Here is a 17,864-nt window from a genome sequence, read left to right on the forward strand (position 1 = left end):
GGCCCGAGCTCGACCGCGGCTACGCTAGCTGCCGTGGGGAAGGAGCATCGCGGGTCGCCAAAGCGCGTTCGTGTGGAGAGCCGGAGAGAGCTCGCCTGCCACACGGAAGGCCCGAGCTCGACCACGGCTACGCTAGCTGCCGTGGGGAAGGAGCATCGCGGGTCGCCCAAGCGCGTTCGTGTGGAGAGAGCCGGAGAGAGCTCACCTGCCACATGGAAGGCCCGAGCTCGACCACGGCTACGCTAGCTGCTGTGGGGACGGGACGTCGCGGGTCGCCCAAGCCAGACACCACGAGGGTGCAGGTAACCTGCAACGGTCTCGTGGGACTCGTTCGGTCTGCCAAGTCCCACGCCATAAAGACCCAAGAGGTCCAGTCTGACCCCATTGCCTTTGATGGGGTCTTTTTCCTGCTTTTCTTTCAAATGAATGTTGTGGCGCCGAGTCCCGTAAGTAAAACTGTGTAAGTGACTGTAGATTAATAATTGCTTATAGACGGTTGTAGTTCTTTGTCATGCTTTTGTTGCTTATTTAATTGCATACGTGTTTTGCCTTATTTAATTGCATACGTGTTTCATTATAATAAATGTCCTTGTGTAAATGTAAACCTGCTCGTTGCGTCCATTCCCTCATTGACTGAACATTTCGTGTGTTGGGAGTTAGAAAGCCGTTGGTTTGCCGTAATAGGGGGACATTTGGACCGAGGGTTCTCGGCGATTACGCCGCTCGGAATCGCGCACGGACAGGCTCGCCTCGGCGGTTTGTTCCGTATGAGTTCCGTCGAGGGTGGAATACCCCGGTAGTTGGATCACGTGGGTATTTAGGTACAATGAAGATTGGCAATCGACCCGACCCCACGTGATCTGCAGATTGGCGTATTTTGGTTCTTGTACAAGGACCCGTCGCTCGGAGTTATCCGGGCGGCAATCTATATTCCGGGCGATCGGTCGGGCCGACTCGACTTGCGGCTCCGTTCAGAGCGGTAGGTTGGCGGCCGACCCCCCCGGCCTGTAACAATATACATATATGTATGTATGTATGTATATATTTATATTTATATATATATATATATATATATATATATATATATATATTTATATTTATATATATATATATATATATATATATATATATATATATATTTCTTCTTCTTTCGGCTGCTCCTGTTAGGGGTCGCCACAGCGGATCATCCGTATGATCCGCATAGTGATTTGGCACATATTTTACGCCGGATGCCCTTCCTGACGCAACCCTGGTCGCCTCTTACGACACAGGGATATGGTATACCTATTTTAACCGGGGTATACACCGGCCCAGTACACTGGTACTCACTTCGCCGACCTCGGAAGGATGACAGGCTGAGTCAACCCCCTGGTGTATTAATTCAGTGGCCCAACGGGGCTTGAACTCAGGACCTTTTGGATCCCAAGCCGCTGCCCTAACCACTGCGCCAACACCAGGCTTTATATATATGTATATATACATATATATATATATATATATATATATATATATATATATATATATATATATATATATATATATATATATATATATATATATATATATGTATATATATGTATATATATGTATATATATGTATATATATGTATATATATATATATATATATATATATATATATATATATGTATATATATGTATATATATGTATATATGTATATGTATATATATGTATATATATATATGTATATATATATATGTATATATATATATATATATGTATATATATATATATATATGTATATATATATATATGTATATATATATATATGTATATATATATATATGTATATATATATGTATATATATATATATATATATATATATATATATATATATATGTATATATGTATATGTATATGTATATATATATATATACACACACACACACACACACACACACACACACACACACACACACACACACACACACACACACACACACACACACACACACACACACATCTATCTATAATTCCAGGTGTGTGTATGTGTGACAGCTGTTTCTCGACAACCACTGGTCCGATGTAATTGAAACTTGCCAGGTTTATTGATGGGGACCTGATTATGTGCCTTTTCAAGGTTTGATATTAATTGGACAAGTGGTTTCCAAGTTATGGCCATTTATTTACCAAACCAATGACAGGACACGTTGCTGCGTAGGCGTAGCCGTTGGGGAAGATATCCTCAGCCGCGTTCTCCATTACGGGTTACAATGTACGGACTTCCGGATGGTGATGACTTACTCTTTTCTAATAATTTCTCGATTATTTCTGCACATTTATAGATAAACACAATGCCCCAATTCAGTCGTCGTTTTCCAGAGCGAAGGAACGGCCTGTGTGTTTGTTTGAAAGTGTTTTTTTTTTTTTGCACGTATGGCCACGCACGTACGGGCACGCGAGACTGAAGGAACGGCCTGTGTGGTTGTTGTTTCTGGCACGCGGTTTTATTTATTTATTTTGCACGTACGGCCACACACGTATGTGAGAGCGAAGGAACGGTCTGCGTGGTTGTTGTTTCTGGCACACGGTTTGAAAGTTTTTTTTTTTTTATTATTATTCTTTTGTACGTACGGCCACGCATGTACGGGCACGCACTAGTATATAATATATATCGAAGCAATTGAAAACAGATGCTCTCCCCAAAGAGATTTGTTTTTTTTGTTTGTATCCATTGTCGAGGCTCGTATGAGAGCTCAGATCATTTTAATCTCATGGAAAAGAAGAAAAAGGACAGAAAAGCACCAGAAACTGAGGGTAAATGGTGTACCGTTGCCCTGGCGGTTGTACAGTTATGCTCAATCAGTGTTGATTAACCTGTTGTACATCACTCACTCACTACATGTACATTGTGAGTGGAGACCCATCCAGGCTGGTTCGAAGCCATGCCGCTGGTGTCACCAATTATATCCCCTTTTGCTTTTAAATGAGCACATTTCTCATTACTGCAAGAATTACAGAGAAGTGTTCCATCAAAATTCCACAAAACTCCATATTTACCACGTTCTAGCTCTATGATTTACCACTTACCAGTTGTTATTGTTGAGTCTTTCTTCAACTCCATCCCTATTTTTGTGAAAGCCAGGCATTTCATGAACGATGTCATCCAAATTTTCCACCTCGGGTTCATGCATGTACGGTCTGACAGCACCTTCTATGTCATCCATTCCATTGGGACCGTACCCTGTACAGAGCGTCGGTGCTGCCTCAGCAGTCTTCTGGGCTATTGGGCACAATGTTGGAGGGGTCGCCACTCTACGTCATGATTTTGACTATCGTCGTATTTTGAAGATTCTTGAGCAGAAAATTATTCGTCAAATTAACTTTCTGACGAGTCTGAAGCAAAATTTGCGGCCATTATTCTTTGTGTGCTGAGACAATCGTACTTGTGATGACTACCACTCAATGCCTATGTGTAAGTGAGTGTGGTAATGTACAAAACAAGCCAAGATAAAACCATGATCGGACTTCAACACGAAGTTCGATCGATCCTTTACTTCTTCGCGAAGTAATCCATTATGTTTGACTGCCTCAAACTCTTGGGCATCTGGTGCATGAGAAAGGATTCAAACCGGTCATTGTATTACATGATGTTGGCTGGGCAATCCTCCACCAAAAGACAGTATCGGCCGAATATTTGGCTGAGCCGACATTTGCCGAAACCAGATGATGAGCGCGTCATCGACATCTTCAAAGGACACACATTTCAGGCATTTCACACTTCCCACCGGCCTCACGATCTTCTCCACTTGTCCAAATATCTTGCCCTTATTCTTCAAGATATCGTTCAATGTCTGCCGTTTGATGTCCAACTTCTCAGCGATGTCTGTTTTCTTCATCAGTGGATTTGCCTCACAAAACTGGATAATGTCGTATTTTTCTTGGTAGGTTTTAGTTGTAAGCTTACGCTTAGTCGCCATTGTCCTGCCTGCAGTGCGATCAACGTGTGTACGCGGTTATAAATAGCCTATCACTGGCGGTGTACACCAATGAGCGAGCATCACGATTCCATGAAATCGGGCTTCTCACGAGGCAGCAGTTCCGTGTGACGAGTTAGGAGTGGTAATTTACTTGAGTTTCCATTACGTGGGAATGGACAACATCTGACGACTTAGACGAAGTGACGACTTAGAGATGACGACTTACAGAGGGATGACCCTTTATTCAAAGGGATTTAACATGAGATAAATTCGGGACTTTTTGACGCTGCCGACTTAGGCGAAGTGACGAGTTACACGCTGCCAACTTACACCTAGTCTACTGTATATATATATATATATATATATATATATATATATATATATATATATATATATATATATATATATATATATTGTTGCGGATTCGCGAGCGGCCACGTAACTCGAATCGCGGCACGTCGCCCACCGGACGGACAATCCCGTCGTGACCCTCTCGGACTAACGCCGGGAACTAGTCACGGGTGGGCCTTTCGGCCTCACCACGATCGTGCCAATCGGCCCCCCGCGTGGGATAGGGTTGCTCGCCAAATTCGACCTACCTAAGTACCCACACGGAGGGTAGACCGGGCGATCGCACCTCGCCGCAGGTCGACTTCGGACACGGGCCACTTTAAGCGACCCGTTCCGTACTATCGGGATAACCGAGCGGTGTTATCGTCGGCCTCGACGGTTCCGATTAATTCTCGGGCGTATTTAGCCCACGACCAACCCTTTACGTGAAGTAAGATGGAGATTCAATAAAGGAAAAGACGAAGCGAAACGGGAAAAACAGTTCAACATAAAGCACATTTATTCCGCGGCAAACGGAAAGCACACATATACAATTATACACCAAAAGCAAATGTAAAAGAAGAAGAAACACACAATAATGCACAAAAAGCAAATGTAAAAGCAAAACACAATGCAGATCTACCACCGACTACCGAGCACACGGCAACACTTATACAGTTTTACTTCACAGACGGCGCCGACAACACATATACTCAAAGCAAAAGAAAAAGGGACCACCCTCCACTATGAGGGGGCAGACGGGCCTGGGGCCGAGACCGCGTCGAGCCTACCCGTCTGGTGATGAGCCGCAAAATGGCGGTGGCGCCCCGACTCCGCGGGCCTCGCGGACAGTGTCTGGAATGGGGTGGGAACGGGGCCCCCTTCTCACACTATCTCAGCGCGGGGGAAACAGGAGGGGGTTGTTGATGCTCGGGGGGATGAGGATATCTCACTGGCTCGGGTCCCGCGACGAGCGTCTCCACCACGACCTCGGTCGCGTTACCGGCCTCCCCTCTCCGCAGCTCACCGACTCTGACACGAGCGCCCTCTCAACTGCCTTCGCCGCCGCCACCTCTCCAACTCTCCCACTCTCCACAGCTCCGTCCAACTGCTTTCTCCAACTCTTCTCTTCTCAACTCTCCTTGACTGACTACTACTGCTCTTCCCAACTCAACTACTCCGACTCTTCCCAACTCAACTGCCTGGTGGCGAGCGAACGCGGCCCTTTATAGCCCCCGTGGCTTCGCTCCTTCACCTTCGACCCTTTACCTCTGGCTGGCTCCCCATTGGACAGAGGAAAAGTGGGCGTGAATGCTTTTTGATCCGCAAATCTGCATATAGCGATTATACTCCGACGCACCTGGAGGCAGGGCCAAATCGCCCCATGCTTGCTGATAGGACGGAACAGAAGTGGGCGTGAATCGTTTTTGATCCGATTTCTTCGGAAAGGCTGGTGTTTTTGCACCCGCCGCTCGGCGCGCGCCCTGCACGAGTCCAGGATCGGTGTCCACAAGCGGCGCGGGAATGGCGGTGATGCGATGGTTGCGAGAGCGAGATGTGACGGCAAGGGTCGTGGCTGTGGTTGTGAAGCGGCGTTGCGGTTGGTGGTTGTTGTGTGATGGCTGTTGAGACGTGGTTGGTGGTGGTAGTAATGGTAGTAATGGCGGCTGGTCCAAAATAAAGATAGTAAAAGAAAAACGGCTATCTAGAAGGGTCGCAGCCCGAATGAATGACATTTATTCCCTCGAAACAACGGGTTTGGGCCTAACTACACTTATACTTACAGAGAGATATCTCACCTAAGGGACCTGAATGGTGGTTTGCGAATTTCGTCAACCACAACAATATATATATATATATATATATGTATGTATATATGTATATATATGTATATATATACATATACATATACATATATATATATATATGTTTATGTATATGTATATATATATATATATATATATATATATATGTTTATGTATATGTATATATATACATATATATATACATATACATATATATATATATATACATATACATATATATACATATACATATACATATATATATATATATATATATATATATATATATATATATATATGTATATATATATATATATATATATATATATATATATATATATATATATATATATATATATATATATATCATGAATGTTGCTGCCTTTTATGGCTCAGTATCATCTGCGACGAGGTCTCACCACCCGCCCTGCGAGTGTGTTGCATGCGCACTCGCACACAGCACATGAGGTGGCGTCAATCCGCCAGAGCATGTGCGAGGGTTTGTGGTAGCTCATGTGGATCCGCCATTTGAGGTGCCGTTGTGTGGTATAAAAGGACAATGGGGGTAATTTTATAGTTAAACACAGATGGAAGATGGGGAGAATAGATAGACACGAGGGTGAGGATGACGGGGAGTATGGGCCTCCATTATTTGCCCCCATCTCATTTTGGTACCTCGACCACTGGTACCTTGACATCTAATTCTTGTCATTGCTAATTGGGGTTACAAACACTTGTGCTAATTCTCATTAAGAGATAACTGATGAATAATGAACCTCTCATTAAGCCTTAAATGTTTTTTGTTTTTTTACATTATTGCTATTATTATTACTATCATCGTTATTATATCAAGTAGACGAGATAATTAAAAGCTTTGTGTGTTTTAATATAAGGGTTGGGTAAGAGGGTACGCTTTGTGTTGTGTGTCGCACATTATTTGATCCACAACTTTGCATGGGAGTCATTCTCGATTTGGTGCAGTATTACGTGAATGTGAATAAATACCGGAGATGGGAATATCACATTGCATTGTATTAACTGGGGTTCGGTCAGGGGAAAATGGAAAAGAGGGAAGGAGAAGGGGGGGGTGCTGTGTTACCAGCTGCAGTTGGCATCTGGATACAAGATAACCAAGGGTAACGTTGAAAAACTGAACTATTTTGCACGTGCAAAGGCTAGAAAGTTTGTGGGTCGTTGGAGGAAGTCTCGTGTGTCATGTACAACATGCCTTGATGGTGCAGAATACCTTGTTTGTATAAACTTGGCATTTTTACGTGTTTGCCATTGCACCTGCTCACATGGCCACTGTCGATTTTGATAAGGCAGTAGCAGGTGATGTTGCCCTTGGAGTTGCTGTCAGGTCGCTGTTTCTCCAAGCAGTCCACACAAGTGAACTTTGTAATGTGCATTATTGCTTTCCCGTCGTTGCTGAGTAAACTGTAATACCGCCAGTATGTGAAAATATGGTAAAATGTCACGTTTCTCCGTTCATAAATAATTCTTCAAATGTGAGTGAGGTACACGATGAGAAAAGTAAAAGGCTGTGCATAGATCTGCCATGCTAGATAGTTTTCCATGCAGTTGTTTATTCATCTTAGGATGCTATCTTGGAAAGAAAAATATTAGCTTAAGTTGTTCCTGGAGGATCTTGAGAGAGAAGGGGTGTGGGTGACAAGAGCATTATGACGTGGGAAAGAGTAGGGGGATGGAAGCTGGTATTTTGGAAGGGCAGAGTGGATAACCTCGCCGAAGCACACCTACAATATGGTGTTGAGCCCGAGAGAATTATGGGCAAAGGTTTATGGTCGTGAAACGACGGCGCTTCAACACTTCATCAGTTTACTTTCAAGCTTATTTTGCTTTTTGGTTTCATCAAGTGCAGTGGAATCGTTTTTATGCCATTTCCCTGCATTTCTCCCAGAATCACTTTTGTTTTAATTCAAGCGATCGATTCCTCGAATCGCCTACTTAACTGGTGCCTATCGAGGTATGACGATGGTGAATTTTTTTACAGCAAAAACCAGAAGGCCAGTAAATTTACGGACGTCTGACATATCTGTTTATACTTTCTGTGGGAAAAGTGGAATCTCATGCACCAAGTGCACAATTTCGAGGCATCTCTTTTACATTTGTCAATCACTTAATTTACACCCCCCTTGTGATCTCACTTTGCCATGAAGGGATGAGCACATTTAAGCTCTGAGGGGGAAGCAACTCTCATTTATTTTACAGGCCTTTATTCTGCTGAACTTGAGCTCATTGTCAATCTCGGTTCCATGATCATGGCCGAGAAAGACATGTAGAAAAGCGTAAACAGCCACGATGGCCATTAATCCCTTTCGGTGGGGAAAGGGATTAATTAATCTTTATCCTGCTGAATTACCAGTGGTGAAAGGGATTAATTAAACCCTTTCACCACTGGTAATAAACTGTGAGCTATGGGCTGTTTTCATGTTTTGTTTTCTAATTCCTTACTGTCTACCCGGGAAGTGTACCCAGTGTTGTTAGATATTGTCACATGAGCTCCAATCCAACTCTACGCCAATGCCCCATGACAGATGAATGGCCACACCGAGAGGTACTATTCCTGTGAATGGCCGGCTTAACGCTAATTCAGAGGAGATAAGTTTAGTGGCCCCGCGGCTCCGAGCAGATAGGGCAAGTGTTTTCATCCAAACGAGGGACGTTCTTAATTTACCCATGTCATATATTTAACGATTTCCTCCAGGGATATCCAATTATTCCGAAACGAGTGATGCACGAGAGGCGGAAGATGGAGCAGGCAAGCACAACTTATGAAATGTGGATTTATGAAAGAAAAAGGAGATGAGCACAAGACACACAATGGACAGGTGTAGTGGAAATGAAGACAGACTAGTAACGACAAAAACAATTGCTTAATAAAACTTTGTAACACAATGGAGATGAACCCTCTTTGGACCCAGTTGCCCACATAAACACAAGCACAAAGCCAGGTGAGGCTTTTACTGTTAAAAGAGTTCAAGGTCACTGAAGGATGGCATGGAGAGGAGCAGATTAGGCCCATGCCACCCAGAGATTACAGCAAAGTCAGAGTGGTGCAGCTCCAGGGAGCACTCCCCACAGAGAGAAGCGATCCTGCACCAACGAGCATCCCTGGCAAGAGAGAGTGGTCCGGCATCATGGAGCGCCCCTGGAAAAAGAGGATGAATGTTACTCTGGAGGTGTTGATATTCTCTCTCCAACCCCCACCTCTCCCACCATCTCCTCTTGCGCCCCCCCCCCCCATGTGACATGGAGTGACCACTGAGGCAGAGTCTTCCAACCGTCAGTCCAATCACAGGACAAATCGCAGCTCTGATGAAGAGAGGTGCTTCTTCCCGACAATTGAGGGCCAACAAGTTGTGTTGCTGGCATATCAAGGCGGTCCATCAAGAGCCCCACCCCAGGTGATAACTTTAACAATACCGGTGGTGATGTTGCACCTTTGGGCCCACACATCTGAAGGAAGGATGGAGAGAAGAGTGACATTACGGACAAGGAGCTAGTCGGTCTACTCACCCGACCTTGCTCTCAAATAAATGACCCTCTCGTGAGTCTCCTCACCCGACCTTGCCTGACCCTCACCGGTTTGGACAGGAAGGACAGATCACGTGATGTCCTTAACCTATTAAAAAAACGACCACAATGGGACGATCTCTGGGGAAAGACCACTGCCCCATCTCGATCAGCGACCAATGAGGACCATGGTGCGTGCTCGCTCTCGCTGCTCTTCGTCCCCGGTGCGTGCTCGCTCTCGCTGCATTTCGTCCCCGGTGTGCTCTCGCTGCTCTTTGTCCCCAAGTGCTGGCGTTTTGGACTGCAGTGGCCAGGCCAGAAGGTCACGAGACGAGTGGAATCTGGACACCCAGACATCGACGCCCTCGCCCACCTGCCATGATACCATCGGCGACATCTGCATTGTGCTGGAGAAAGTCCTCGCCTGTTTCCCCTTCATCTGTTTGAGTCTGGTTTCTGTGGTACCTCGGGGGGTAGGATTAGGCCAAAAAAAAAAAATGTTGCATTGGCGTAACGGGTCACTGAAAAATAGGGTAGGTCGGTCGGTATCTTTTATTTTTATTTTTATTTTTTTTCCTAATAAATCCCTCCCAAAATCTCCCCCGGCTCGAGTACCACCCTTTTTGTCGGCGGGTTCTGTCCGAAACACTTCCGGGTTTTTGCGATCGCGATCGCAATCAACAAGATACTTGAAAACGATAGCAAAACAACAAAAATAGCAATAAAATAGGGTCGGCAAAATTTTTCGATAGCAAAAAAACAAAAAAAAAACGTAGGGTCGGCGGAATTTTTAGGGTCGGGCGGGTTACGCCAATGCAACATTTTTTTTTTTTGGCCTTATTTACTTCTTTAATTATATACAAGGATGCATATTCCACTCTCCCTTTAATTGTGTCATGTCGCTTGGTTTGTTTTGTTCCCCACGTCCCATCCACCTCTTCTCCACGAATTTTTTTCTCTTATTAATAATAAACCCTTATAAGAGTAACAGACATTTCCCCATATTTCGCCTCATGCGCACGTTCCACTGCCAAATTCAACTTAATTGGAAATAACGTTGGGGAATGGTAAGGTGAATCCGAGCGCAGGGTAATTTGGATTTGAAATTTGAACGCAGTTCAGCTTCCCACCCTTTCAGCTGTTTGCGGGATCAAAGATCCTGGTGCTAAGGCACAGCATGCTTGTGAGCCTCCAACGCAACAATTGTGTGCGTGCGTGCGTGTGTGTGTGCGTGCGCGCGCATTTGTTCAAAGTTCATGGATCAAGCAGTGAAATTTTGTTGTTCTCAGTTTTGTTCCAAGGGCTCTTTTCAATGTCTTCATTCAGCCCCGGACAGCTTCCAACTGTAATTTGTTTGCAGTAACATTCTCTGGAACGTTTTTTAAGATCTCCGTAAGTTACGTTTTTGTCATTCCCATTGATCCAATTACCACTAGTGAAATTTTGGTGCTCTTGAAGCTTCCATGATCTTTTCACTTCCTTTTTGAGATTTTGGTATTTGGTCATTTTCTTGATGTCTGCGTTGTTTAGTCCAAAATTGCTGGGTACTGAAACCTCATTTAGCAATGCCATCTTTTCTTTTTCCACCTAAGGCCTTAGTTATTTTATAACTTGGTTTACGGATCCACCGACGGTATATTTGCCGAAATGAAATATAAATATAAAACACATTTTTAGCCTTTTTAGTTTATCTCTTCGAGCATGACCTTATAATATGGGTGTCGATGTCCTTCGATCCTTCCGTCCGTCCGTTCACAATGAAGTTGAAGCGGGAGATCTGGTCATTAGTGATCCTGATAGAGGTCGATGAGACGTACACGATGGTATGACTTTCAAGGTCACCGAAGGTCAAGGTCACGAGGCCTTTGAAGTTGCGAAAATGACGATTTTCAAAATCTATCTCCTCCTACATTTCTCAAGCGATCTTGAATTTGATTGTGGCATATGAGTCTATGGGACAATATCTAAATTTGGTCAGGCCGGATTTTCGAATTTCACTTTCGTTTTCACGTCACGTGACTTCAAAGCTTGCAAAAACTGCGCAGCTGCGCAGTAGTCTTCGGTCATAACTGAACATTGAGAACTTTTGGAATTATTTCTCGCAGAGATGACCGTCACTCCCGCACGGGGGTAATTTTATATTTATACATTTTCCACTGAAGGTGCAAAAGTTTCAAAACCCGAAATGTAAACGTCAGCATTTATTTTCAAAATATCATTTATTGCGCGCGCCAAAATGCCGAGTCACCTTTAACCGAGCTGCGCAGTCGTCTTTGGTCATGGCGTCTGAGCAGTGGCCTGCGTGGTTCAGATTGACTGTTGTTTCTGGGGCGAAAGTGATTGTTTGTTGTTGTTTTTTTCTTTTTCTCTCTATACCTTGTCGAGTCTCGTGTGAGAGCTAACACACAACGCACATCATGGGGGACATGAGACAAGAGAGGAGGGAGTGGGAAGGACAAAACAGTGGGGAACAGAGACATGAGGAAATTTATGGAAGGGAGAGGTATGGGATGGGGAACATGGAGAATAGAAGATGGACATTATAGGGACTTTCAGGAAGGAAAGCAGGGAATTTGAAGGAGGTGGGCTTGGGTGGATTATCGGGGGTAGAAAAGATCGAGGATTTGGATGAGGGATGATAAGAGGTGGTGGTGAACAGCTGTTTTGAAGGCCTGGAGGGAAGAATGGGATTTAATAGAGTGAGGGAGTTTATTCCAAAGGCGGGAAAAAAGAGGAATGAAAGAGTGAAGGTGAGCAGTGATTCGTGATTTTGGTAGTTTTACCAGAAGGGGGTTGTTGGCGGAACTTGAGCGCCCTGCGGAAATGTGGTGGGGACATATCGCAGAGAGAGAGAGCTGGGGGGGCGAGGTTGGATGGAGACGGTAGAAGACAGAAAGACCACCGACTAACCTGCGGTGAATGAGTGAGAGGCCCAAAGACTCAGCCTCATTGCGGGAGATGCCAATGATCTGAAATGCCTTAGTTTCTACAGCGTGAAGCCAAGAAAGGTGGGAGGCAGGAGCACCAGCCCAGAGTGGAGAGCAGTACTCCATCAGGCTGCGGACAAAAGCTTTGTACGTGGCCAGGAGCTCAGGTGGGCCGAGGAAGGACTTTGCAGGACGGAGGATTCCCAGTCGGCGACTGGCTTTGGAGGCGAGGTTTGAAATGTGGCTTTCCCAGGAAAGGTCATGGCAGATGGTGAGACCCAGAAGCTTGAAAGAAAGGACTTCTTCCAGAGGATTGTTGAGAAAGTGGATGGGGGGATTTTCTAAACGGTCCTTTCGAAGAGACATAGTGAGAGTGTGAGATTTGTCCGGATTGTAAGACATGTTCCACATGTTGGACCAGTTTGTGATTTTATCCAGATCTGCAGTGAGCGAAGAAGCTGCTGCTTGCAGGTCTGAGGGATGACCGATGGTATGGCAGAGGGTTGAGTCATCAGCAAACAGATATAGAGGATTTTCCAGAGAGTCGGAGAGATCATTGATGAAAACCAGAAAAAGAACAGGGCCCAGAACGCTACCTTGAGGAACTCCAGCTTGGACAGGAAGAGGGGATGAAAGAACTCCATTTAGGGCCACACGGTGACTGCGACAGGAGAGGAAGTCTGCGAGCCATGAGTTGTTAAGAAGTATGTCAGCAGTATAAATTTGAGTGACTGTATTGGTGATTTAATCACGCAACATCTTGACGACGAATATTCTGGCCGAACTATTGCATCAATTCAGTGCAGCAGCAGGGATGATTCGCACGCTACTCTCGATCGTGCCGATTTTGTTTCCATCGAAAGTTGTCCACCGCTGTTCGTATTGAAAGATTTCGGTGCCAAGTACGTCAAAGTTTCCCTGCGAGATGCTGATATTCAGCCTTCAACGGACCAGAAATCAGCCTTTGATGTGCTCATGGGGATGGGGGAGACGGTACGATCAGATTCCCACTGAAAACTAAGCTGGTTATGGCTCTGATTGACTGTTTTGAGCGTGTTGACTCTGAGTAGACACCTTTTTTAATCATATCCAGCACTATGGACTGGTGTGCACACACGCACATCTACGACTTGGACAGTAATTTTCTCAGCATTGTTTCCATTTGTTTGATGATCCAACAGGTTCCTGTAAGAAAAACATGCCAGACTATATTGTAAAAACAAGTTTTAATCCTTCTTTATTGTTTTTCACATCAGATGATGCAGTGAACAATGGCATCCTGCATTTGAATGGTTTTCCATCTTCAATGTTTTCTTAGATCCTCCTGGTCCGGGATTTATATTTATTCCCACCCCCCAACCTACCCTTGTCTTTTCCATGTAACATCCGAAAAAATCATAAAAATATATAATTTCTAAAATTTGAAATTATATTTATATTTCGACCTATCAACCCTACATTTTAGCTGAAGAACTGCGTAAACCAAGTTATAAAATAACTAAGGCCTAAGCGCGGGAATACTTCTTATAACGCTGTGGATATGTTCCTGGAATAAGCTGTGTGAAACAGTTCTATAGGAGGTAATTATAGATCAGTTTATTGGAGATATGTTCATTGTCTCACCATTTCTTACATGACATACAGGGTCTTCATTGGGGTGTTGTTAGTAGCACTGTTATCAATGGTGTGTGTGTGTGTGTGTGTGTGTGTGTGTGTGTGTGTGTGTGTGTGTGTGTGTGTGTGTGTGTGTGTGTGTGTGTGTGTGTGTGTGTGCGTGCGCATGCACACCATGCACATCAAATTTTATCTTCCAAGTCACAAGTGAGGAACATGTTAAGACTGCAAGCAAAACAATGAAGAGTGTGTTTACGTGTTGATTGATGAATTGATGCTCTGCCTCAATTTCCCACCGCCATCTCTAAATGGCCCTCAACAATTTGAGTTTGCAAAACTTGCGGGCCTCCAGAGGGAATAAAACAACATTTAGAATAACACCGTCTCGGCATTTAGGACTCCAGCTCTGTCACCACTGAACTAAATATTGGAATTCCAATCCAAATAAGCTGCGAAATATCGTACTTCTGAAAAGGAGACTCAGGCAGAATGTTTGTTTTTTGGCCAAATGGTCTCTGCTGGAGGTTCTCTGGCAAAGTTAACAGCAATGTTTTGGATGTTTCACACACAGGTTCCCATGATTTTCTCACAGCTGCATTGCTCAGGGCACGTACTGCATGTCTCTTGTCTGCTTCTGCAGCACTGCCGGCAGCCATTGAGTTTCCTGTTTCTACAGCTCTATAATGTTTTTTCTTCCCTTCCAAAGTAACTAAGACTCAGGGTGGAGATTGACACACACACACACACACACACACACACACACACACACACACACACACACACACACACACACACACACACACACACACACACCCCTCATTAAGAGGAACAGTCAAATTGATTTTTGCAAGGGAAAATGAAAAGGTGTGACAAATTTACAATTTCGAACGTTGACTTCCACACGCCGAGACATAAATAACAGTTGGGAAAGGAATATCTCACCATTCTCCATCATTAATGTCAGTTTGGTCGTAATCTCGATTCTCATGAATGCTCTCTGCCTCGAACACCCCCATGATTTGAACCATGCCCTACCAATCGTACGAAGTTTACACTGATAACCGTATAACGATACACAAGGAAATTTGACGCAAACACATTTTGCCACAACGTTAATCATTTTGATGGATGGACAGGTTGAAAGCATTTCTCAAAGCAACATCTTTTAAGTGCATAGAAGCCGTTTTGAGAAAAGTCTATATCGAGTAGCAACTTGTGTTGAGCTTTAATTTTCTTAATCAGCGTTGTTGTTGTTGTTGTTGTTGTTGTTGTTGTTTATGTTAACATATTGCAACTTCAGCTCTGACCCAGTGTATTCAAAATGCTATTTGAGAAGCAATGATTGTTATAAACTTCAGAGCATAAAGATCCTTTTTCAACTGCATGCATCTACATTTACACAAATTGCATGTTTTGTACCCAAAACTTTGCTCTCATGAATCCGTGTAAAATTGCGTGCAGGAAAAAAATTTAACAGAGTACTATTTTCTTTTGTAATCTTTTGCTTTCTTTTTGCACCCAAATGTAGCTTTTTCTTGAAACAAACTTGGTTGCTGTCATTGGCATGCATGCCACACATGCCCAGCCATACCGGTGGGAGAGCGTTGTGTGATTTTTCAAGATTGTGACTCATCATGCGATCCGACAAAGTCCACTATTTATTTATCGTGTTGAGTGCATACCAAGAATGAGTAATTATAGTTGCCAAAAAACAAGTTGGACATGCCCCCTGGCATGAAGCTTCCTGCCAGGTTTTGACTGAGTGCTTACATAGACTTGTGTTTTCTCATTACTTTAAGTATGTATGTGTAAAACTCGTTTTTTTCAGTCCATAAGACCAGCTGGAGCAAGGTGTGTGTCTATGCGCGTGCACCCAGGCCATAACCATTTTTTCACCATTTGAGCTTTTGTCATGAAATATTCAACAAATCTTTCCCTCCACCACCAAAGGTGGAAGGTTATGTTTTCACCCCTGTATGTCTGTTTATTTGGCTGTTTGTTTGTGTTCAGGATATCTTAAAAAGTTGTAGATGGATCTGGATGAAATTTGGTGGGCAGGTTGGGTGTGTGACAAGGACGAACTGATTAGGTTTTGGTGAAGATTTGGATCTGGATCCGGATACGAGAATTTTTAAGTGATTCTTCACCGTTGAGAGAAGAGGCTAAAACGATATACAGCACGATATGACAAAAAGTTTTGCACTGATTCAGACGAAACTTGGTAGACATGTTCGGTGTGTGACAAGGAAGAATTGATTAGATTTTGGTGAAGATCCCGATCCGATAATTTTTTCATTGATTCTTCACTATTGAGAGATTGGGCTAAACTGATATACAGCACAATATTTCAAAAGGTTGTTGACTGATTCGGATGACACTTGGTGGACAGGTTGGATGTGTGACGAGGACGAAGGCATTCGATTTTGGTGAAGATCCGAATCCGGATCTGGATATGAGAATTATTTAATTTTTAACGTGATTCTTCACCATTGAGAGATAGGGCCAAAACGATATATAGCATGATATTTCAAAAATGTGTTGGGCCCGATATGTTCTCGTGGATCAGGTATTGCGTGGCGGGGGGACGTGCTCCACCGAGTGCCCTTCTAGTTATTACATCTCGAAGCACGGGGTCATGTTATTGTGTTTCTGATTATATCAACACCAGAGCACAGTCCCCACCCGACGGGCGAGCTTGTTCCAAGCATACAACATGTTCTTCTGACACATTTCTTTATTTGGGTATTGTTTAGGCAACAGACCGGTGCCTCAATCGCTTCTGAAAATAAAATTAACGCGGAATACTCAGTGTCTATAGAAAGCCTACACACCCTTTCAAAATGTTCACCTTTTGTTGCCTTGTAGTCTGGAATTAAATTACATTAAATCAGGCTTTTTCAAGCTTTATTTACACATCATAACCCACAACTTCCAAGTGAAAAACAAATTCTACAAATTTCAGAGTTATTTAAAGATAAACTAGAATTAAAAACTAGAATCTAGTTAAAAAAACTAGAATATCTTGGTTGGATAAGTGTCCACCCCCCCCCCCCCGAGTCAGTACTTGGTGGAAGCAACTTTGACAGCAATTACAGCTGTGAGTCTGTTGGGATTGGTCTCTACCAACTTTCCGCACCTTCATTGGGAAATATTTGCCAATTCTTCAACACAAAACTGTTCAAGCTCAGTCAAGTTGTGTGGGGAGTGTTCATGGACAACAATGTTCAAGTCATGCCACAGATTTTTGATTGTATGAGGGTTGGAGCTCTGACTGGGCCACTCAAGGACATTTATCATTTTGTTCCTTTGCCACTCCAGTGTAACTTTGGCTGTGTGCTTCGGATCATTGTCATGATGGAAGGTGAAATTCCGTCCAAATTTCAGCTTTCATACAGAGGGCAGCAGGTTTTCCTCCAGGATTGTTCTGTATTTTGCTCATCAATTTTCCCTTCTATCCTGACAAGTGCCCCAGTCTCTGCTGATGAGAAACATCCCCATAGCCTGATGCTACCACCTCTCTCCTAATCTGAAAATGATAAGACTCTGATCTGATAAATGGAACAAACCCAAAAATCCTGGAAAATATCAGTCTCACCCTTTCACTCCGCAACGATCATTAAAATGCATCTATCTCTTTTTTCTTCGTCATCTACTGGAACAGGTTCAGTCTTAAACTTTGAGGCTTCACTGGCAGGTGGGGAAACCAGTGA

At 43.7% G+C, this 17,864-nt stretch overlaps 1 protein-coding gene across 12 annotated transcripts in view; it reads left to right on the forward strand.

The window, feature by feature from the left end:
* Positions 1–17,864, forward strand: part of FAM120B (family with sequence similarity 120 member B) — a 90,194-nt gene that overhangs the window by 28,754 nt on the left and 43,576 nt on the right. The gene's annotated exons all lie outside the window — the stretch shown is intronic.

Source organism: Eptatretus burgeri, chromosome 7 (genome assembly GCF_056783735.1).
Source record: "Eptatretus burgeri isolate ZD-2024b chromosome 7, Ebu_testis_v1, whole genome shotgun sequence".
Classification (NCBI taxonomy): Eukaryota; Metazoa; Chordata; class Myxini; order Myxiniformes; family Myxinidae; genus Eptatretus; species Eptatretus burgeri.